A 7,464-nucleotide genomic window follows, 5' to 3' on the forward strand; every position below is an offset into this window, starting at 1 on the left:
CAGATGCCATAAAATATATAGTGCCTACACTCACCACCTGTCTGATCTTCTGATGCAGACCAGCTGAATACAGGAGCTCTTTGTGACAATTTGAGTGAGGACACATCAGCTTTACTTGCCACAGCTTTCGAGGCATCCAGAGGAACAGAGGATGGCCAAAGTAGTTCTCTAGCTGAGGGACATTTTTGGCCTGCAATGGTATCTGTGGAGGATACCACCAAAGCCTGTCTACTCTGCTGAAGTCCAATTCAGGAGTTCCCTGTGTTGTCCACTTGAAAAGAGCCTTTGAAATCCACTTCTGGTCTACTTCACTGAGTGTCTTTCTTTGCTACAAAACAAGAAATTTGCAAACACAGATGAAAAATTAAAAACAAATTTCTACATATGAAAATTCTGAAATAATATTTTATACATAAATGCAAAAGGAATTTTGACTAACTTGTCATTTGGGCCTTTTCCCATCTAATGACCTCTGCCAACAAAGTGGTGTCATCAGGCTCAGACATAGAGTGGGCGGGGGCAGAGGAGGGTCCTGGGACTGCAGACGTGGATTGAGTTTCCTCCACAAAGGCAGAGGAGGGTCCTGAGGCTGGAAGAGTGGATGCAGGGGGGTGACTGACGGTGGATGAGGGCTTGGTATGTGACTGCGTCAAAGCTACACAAAAAGAAAACAAAAAACAGAAACAAACAAACATAAAACATCACAACTACTGAATGGCAGTGTAATAATAAAATGTAATCCATACAATGACATGTTTCCTTACATGGTTTGACTTTACAGGGAGACACCAGCCTTTTCACCATCTTTGTCAGGTTTTGCTCGCTTGGCATCTTCTTGACCAAGAGAGAGGATAGGGAAGCTGTAGAGCAGTGTTTGAGAGGAGAAGGCTGTGATGGAGATCTCTGAGCCGAACCCTGCTGCATGGTGGATGGAGATCTCTGAGCCGAACCCTGCTGCATGGTGGATGGAGATCTCTGAGCCGAACCCTGCTGCATGGTGGATGGAGATCTCTGAGCCGAACCCTGCTGCATGGTGGATGGAGATCTCTGAGCCGAACCCTGCTGCATGGTGGCTGTCTGCTGGGATGCTTTCCCAACATACTGCTGTTCCTTCATGGCAATGGCAATTCTGCCTGAAGGAAAGAGCTCCACATACTCCCTGAAACACTGTTTATTGTGTGCGTGTTCTCTTGAGTCTTTGCTGCTGCCTGTGGGATCCCTCTTCATTGAGCCCACGAGGTAAGCAGCATACCCGAGAGCATTCTCCAGAACCCACTTAAAGGTCTGTCCGTGGAAAACACCAAACTGGATTTCAAAGAAACCCAGCAAATGCTTTCTGTTGGACGGATCTCCTGCAGCAGGGCGCTCCGAGCCTTATCCACAACAGTTTCTGGGGACAAGGGTCGCATCCATGGCTTTCCTTGGTTAGCCTTTTTAATCTCCATTGCCTCAATGGAGTCAGATAATTTCAGGCTTCCATCAGCACGTCTAAAAAAGCGGGGTTCCATCTGTTCAAAGAAAATAAAGAAATAAATCAGTAAAAGACCATTTCAGCAACTCTGCTGCGTAGTTGTAATAAATGAGCAAATTATTATGTATTATAAATAAAAATTTGCAGACACTACATATACACAGTGACTTACAATTAAAGTGTTATTTCTACTACTACAGTTAACTTAGAAAGGGCAACTTGTTAAAAGGTTTAGCTGCAAACCTGAAATCAGTTTAAATAAGTGCTGAACTATCTATATATATTTGCCCTGTGAAGGGAAAATGCCAGAGCAATGAATGAATGAATGAATGAATGAATGAATGAATGAATGAATGAATGAATGTATAATATACACCCATCTACAAAATAAGGGTAATATATAAGTTTAGGTTAGTTGCCAAATTAACAGAGCTAATGTAAGCTACTGTAAGCCCGCTAAGTTACTGTAGTAATAGTGACCGTGTCCATCCAAAAATTTACATACGTCTGTTTGTAACATTACGTTCATTGATGAACTAAACCAGCAAAATATGCCGCCTGAAAATTTATTTTACCACTTAGCCAATACTTCAACAGTGGCAGACAGTGGGTTAAAGTGCGAAAACAACCCCAAGAAAATAACCTGAGTGGGGGTTGGGCCAGGTAGTAGTCTCGTTATTACTAGCGTGGATATAATTTAAAAGCTACCACCAGACAGTCACCCCAACAATTGATACAAAAAGTGTATAGATACGGTATGTTAAACGTACTTACCTTGTAGATGTCAGTATGAAATTGAGCGACGCTGTAGAAAAATAAATGTACGCTACTTTTGCGCTCCAAGTCCGATTCCGCTAGCCAAGAATGAGGGGAGTTCTCTGATTGGTCCATTCTTGGTAGACCTGGGCGGGACTTCAGACCGGTCCCCCGAGATGCGATTGGTGGATGGGCTCAATTCTTGGTCAATTCTTGGTTACAAGCCAACAGGTGCTTGGCCATCACTACCAAGAATTACCAAGAATTACCTCGACCTACAAGCGCCCTGGGGCGCCACCCACTTGTGGTACTTTTTGTACCTTTGTGTTTGTCTTTGTGATCAAGGAGCTGGAGAAGAGGGGTCCTTTATCTTTTACAAAGTGACACTTAAAGTTCGAAAGATCCAGTTTATCAGAAAAACCAATGTCGCAAAAGTTGTGATGGGGCTTCAACTAAGGTGGTACTGAAGTTGAGCTAGACCCAAGAAAACGAGGAAGACACCAAGAGATGTGTTCTACTGACCGTTGGCTCCAATTTGCTGTCACTGCGAAATCACCAGAATACATGAAACGAGCAAGGCCTTTGTCCTGTTCAATCTTTTTGACGTCATACAAAAGAAAAAACAAAGACATCATTTGAATATTGTTCCCACACTGCAAAATGATCATCACTGATGGTGAGTAGCTCTGGAGGTCAGGAGTCTTTGTGAAATAACAATCCTAATGCTATCACCACTGCAGTGGAAAGCCTCTGACAGAAGAGTGGCCAATCTTCTTTTTAGACAACGTTCCTTTCCATTGACATCAGTGCTTTCTGCCTTGGAACAGAATGGAAAGACGTTAATGGATTCTTGCTCCAAAAATTCTCTGTCTTCCTTCCTCATGTCAATCAAGCGGCTCCAAAAATGGTGTCCTACCGCAGAAACTTGAGATCCCTCAGACCTACACAGCTGTCTGATGAGGTTTACTCTACCCTCCCTTCCCACTCAGACTTCTCCTTACTGTCTGTTAATGAGGCTACAGAAACACTCTGCTCCTCTCTCGCCTCCTCTCTGGACAAACTCTGTCCTCTGGTGTCAAAACCAGCCAGACAAAACCCTCCCAGTCCATGGCTCACAGAGGCTCTAAGGGATCACAGAGCCGGACTCAGGGCAGCTGAAAGAAAGTGGCACAAATCAAAAGAGCACACTGACTTGTCTGAGTACCAGCAAAAACTTGTAACTTTCACATCCAGCCTAAAGGCGGCCAAGATAGCCTTTTATCAGAACAAGATCCGCAATGCTCCCAACACACGACAACTGTTCATGGCGTTTAACTCTCTTCTATCTCCACCACCTGCTCAGCCTCCCACTGTGCTGACTGCAGAAATGTTTGCTTCCTACTTCACTGAAAAGGTTGCTACCATCAGTAACCAATTCACTGAGCCTGACCAACTCAGCCTTACCAAACCAGCTACTGGTGCCTCACTATGCTCCTTCCGCTCTCTAAATGAGGACGAAGTCTCTAAACTTCTAGTCAGCTCAAAACCCACAACCTGTCCTCTTGATCCTGTTCCCTCTGACATCCTGCAGAGCATTTTACCTACAGTCAAATCTGCAGTAACTCATATTATCAACTCCTCTCTTAAATCCGGTGTCTTTCCTTCTGCCTTCAAGCAAGCTCGGGTTACCCCACTGCTGAAGAAACCCACACTCAACCCAGCCCAGGTTGAAAACTACCGGCCGGTCTCACTGCTTCCATTCATGTCTAAATTACTAGAGCGTGCCGTCTTCAGTCAGGTCTCACAGTTCCTCCAAGACAACAACCTGTTAGATCCATATCAATCTGGATATAGGCAAGGTCACTCTACTGAAACTGCTCTCCTGTCAGTTACTGATTCCCTACGGCTTGCCAGATCCACTGGTCAATCCTCAGTCCTTATACTGCTGGACCTGTCGGCTGCCTTTGACACTGTCAACCATCATATACTGTTCTCCAAACTCTTAGAGCTTGGCATCTCAGGATCTGTCCTCTCGTGGTTTACATCCTACCTCACAGGGAGATCATTCAAAGTATCTTGGCGAGGGGGCGTGTCCAGATCACATGGGCTGACAACAGGGGTGCCTCAGGGCTCGGTGCTCGGCCCTCTTCCCTTTTCCCTATACACCTCCTCACTCGGTGCAGTCATTAGCTCTCATGGTTTCTCCTACCACTGCTATGCAGATGACACTCAGCTTTTCCTTTCTTTCCCACCTGATGACACAACCGTCTCAATGCGAATATCAGCATGCCTTGCTGATATCTCTGCATGGATGAAGGATCGCCACCTTCAGCTAAATCTGTCCAAGACTGAGCTTATTGTCTTCCCAGCCAGTCCTTCTTTACCACCACAGATAAGTGTGCAGCTTGACTCAATCACACTAGTGCCTACATCTTCTACCAGGAATCTTGGTGTCATGGTAGACAACCAGCTGACCTTTAAGGACCATGTTGCCTCGGTTTCCCGGTCTTGCCGATTTGCTCTCTACAACATCAGAAGGATCAGACCCTACCTGACTGAACACACGACCCAGCTCCTGGTCCAGGCTCTGGTCATTTCACGCATTGACTACTGCAACTCCTTACTGGCTGGCCTGCCTGCATGCTCAGTTAAACCTCTGCAGATGATCCAGAACGCAGCAGCACGTCTGGTCTTCAACCAGCCCAAAAGAGCTCATGTCACTCCACTGCTAATTGCTCTTCACTGGCTTCCAGTTGCAGCACGCATCAGATTCAAAGCTCTGCTTCTGGCTTACAAAACAATAACCCAAACGGCTCCGGGCTACCTTCACTCCTTAATCCAGAGCTACACTCCTTCTCGAAACTTACGCTCTACCAGTGAAAGACGCCTAGTGCTCCCACCACAACGTGGTGCAAAATCAGTAGCTAGACTCTTCTCCTCTGTTGTTCCCCAGTGGTGGAACGATCTACCAAACTCCGTCCGATCCGCAGAGTCCGTATCCACTTTTAAGACCAAGCTAAAGACTCAGTTGTTTAAGGAGCATTTCCACATTTAGCTTAACTAAATGAGTCAGAAAGATTTGTCCAGCTTTTTGGCTCAACCAAGTACTGAAGAAGCTGTGTGCACTTATGCCCAAGATGATATTGTGTGATGAAATCATGCACTTATGCCCAAGTTGATATTATGTGATGAACTCATGCACTTATGACCTAGTTGATATTGTGTGATGAAATCGTGATCCTGTATTTAAATAAAATGACAAAAAAAAAAAAACAAAAAAAAAAAAAAAAAAAAAAAAAAAAAAAAAAACAATTATATGCACTGCACTAGCACTACATGACAGCACCTGGGTCCAACTGGACTCAAAAGCGGTCTGACTATCACTTAATTATGACGTCCCATCTTGTTTGAATTCATGCTTGTGTTGTTCTTCCTCTCAAATGTAAGTCGCTTTGGATAAAAGCGTCTGCTAAATGACTGTAGAATAGAATAGAATAGAAAAATGAAGTATGGTCTATTTTGTTGCCAAGCATTCATAATACAAATTGTGTTTAACCACCTGAAAATGGAGGTTCCAAGATAGAATGGCAAAAGATTTTCAAAGCGGCCCATTCAGTTCTGGTGGTTGATCTCGTCCGCAAACCAGGCTTGCCAAAGTTAGCAGGTACTAACCCCTATTCAGAGGGAGGAAACGTGGAGCTGTGGACCACTGATGCTACAGGTTGGAAAGTGGTTTCATCTGTCTGCTGGGTTTAAGACAGAGGAGGTCCTGGCTAGTTTTGTGCCCTGGGCGAACCACCTGACAGATTTTGTGTTGATGTTCAAACAACAGGAGTTCCCCTCGTTCTAAAGACGACTGCATCCTGTTATGTTATGTACAGCATTAAATACGGTTATGAAATAAGAAAATGCTACAATAAATATCTGTATGAGTTCAGCTTGGAGTGAAATGTTTCCTGAGATCAGCTCACATCAGTTCAACAGGCCTAGATTCAGTCGGTAAGGCTGCTGTCATTAAATACTCAGTAAAGCAGCCATTGTAGGGTTTTTAAAAATACAATAATGGATGAAAAATATTTAATAGGATAGAAAGACAAAAACATCAATCCCTCTCATTTGTTCAGACTGATGGTAACTAAATATTTTAATATGTAGGTGTTGACAAACATGCAGTTATTGTGGTATTTATATATTTATTTATCCAATTTACTGGTAATTTCAGTTTGATTCACAAAGTATTCTATGAAAAAGTTACCACCACTTCCTTTCCCCTCAGTGGAGCTGCTCTCAAAGTAATTTTCCAAACACATGAAGTTTCTGGACAAAGTACCGGTATCAGACCAATGTCAGACCGGTATCAGACTGGTATCAGACCGGTATCGGATCGGTATCAGACCGGTATCGGATCAGTATCAGACCGGTATCGGATCAGTATCGCTGATACTGGCTTGTATTTTACTTGGTATCGGATCAGAAAGAAAGCGAGTGGCATCGTACATCACTACTCCAGTACTCCTGCTGGCAGCACGCGGTGTGATGGAAACCTACGAGCCTGCGTGCTCTAGCCTGGAGCTGCTCTTAAAGGGCCAGCGTCACTAAAATACCCCACACAGTTATCACAATACCAGCTTTACAATCAGAACAAATGTGAACAGGTAAACAGTTTAAAACATTATAAGCTCTGTTTCACAATGACACATGTTTAATATTAGTTCTCTTGGCTACAGATAAATATATTTAGTTCAGTAAACGGCCTCTCATTACACAGTTCTTACCTTTCAGTTTACCAAACCAAGACTTGGTGGTTCACATGTTGCAGCTGCAGAGCCGAATGTCGCCATGGCCAGGAAAGTGTCTCAGGTAAACTGCAATCACACGTCAGCTGTTTAAAAGTGGGTTGTTAATACAAGTTACTTAGACTCTGTTTTACAGAAACAAGTCACAGAAGGCCAGGAGATTACTGGTTCTCCGGTCAGCACTGCCATCTCAGTGGTTTCCAACCTGGGGTCCGGGACCCACAAAGAGCACAGAGGGTCCCCAAGGCTTTGGACATTCAGAGCCATTGTAATTAATGTCCACATGTTGTCCCTTTTTTAAGAAAGAAAAGTAAGGCTCTATGTTGTTAATTTAACTTTGGCTTTATCAGAAGGATGCTCCGTCTTTTTCATTAATTTAACCAGATGAGTAAAAATTGTACTAGCCAGTTCATTTAGTACCAAAAACGTTTGGTGACATCGATAGAAAAAAAGAAAAAAACT

General features: G+C 43.8%; 1 long non-coding RNA gene across 1 annotated transcript; it reads left to right on the forward strand.

Moving 5' to 3' along the window:
* The first annotated feature begins 6,493 nt into the window (after positions 1 to 6,493).
* Positions 6,494 to 7,066, forward strand: LOC121635344. Its single transcript, XR_006009415.1, has 2 exons — positions 6,494 to 6,861; positions 6,989 to 7,066. It is a non-coding gene; the product is annotated as an uncharacterized LOC121635344 (long non-coding RNA).
* Positions 7,067 to 7,464: the final 398 nt, after the last annotated feature.

The sequence above is a fragment of the Melanotaenia boesemani genome, chromosome 24 (genome assembly GCF_017639745.1).
Source record: "Melanotaenia boesemani isolate fMelBoe1 chromosome 24, fMelBoe1.pri, whole genome shotgun sequence".
Taxonomy (NCBI): domain Eukaryota; kingdom Metazoa; phylum Chordata; class Actinopteri; order Atheriniformes; family Melanotaeniidae; genus Melanotaenia; species Melanotaenia boesemani.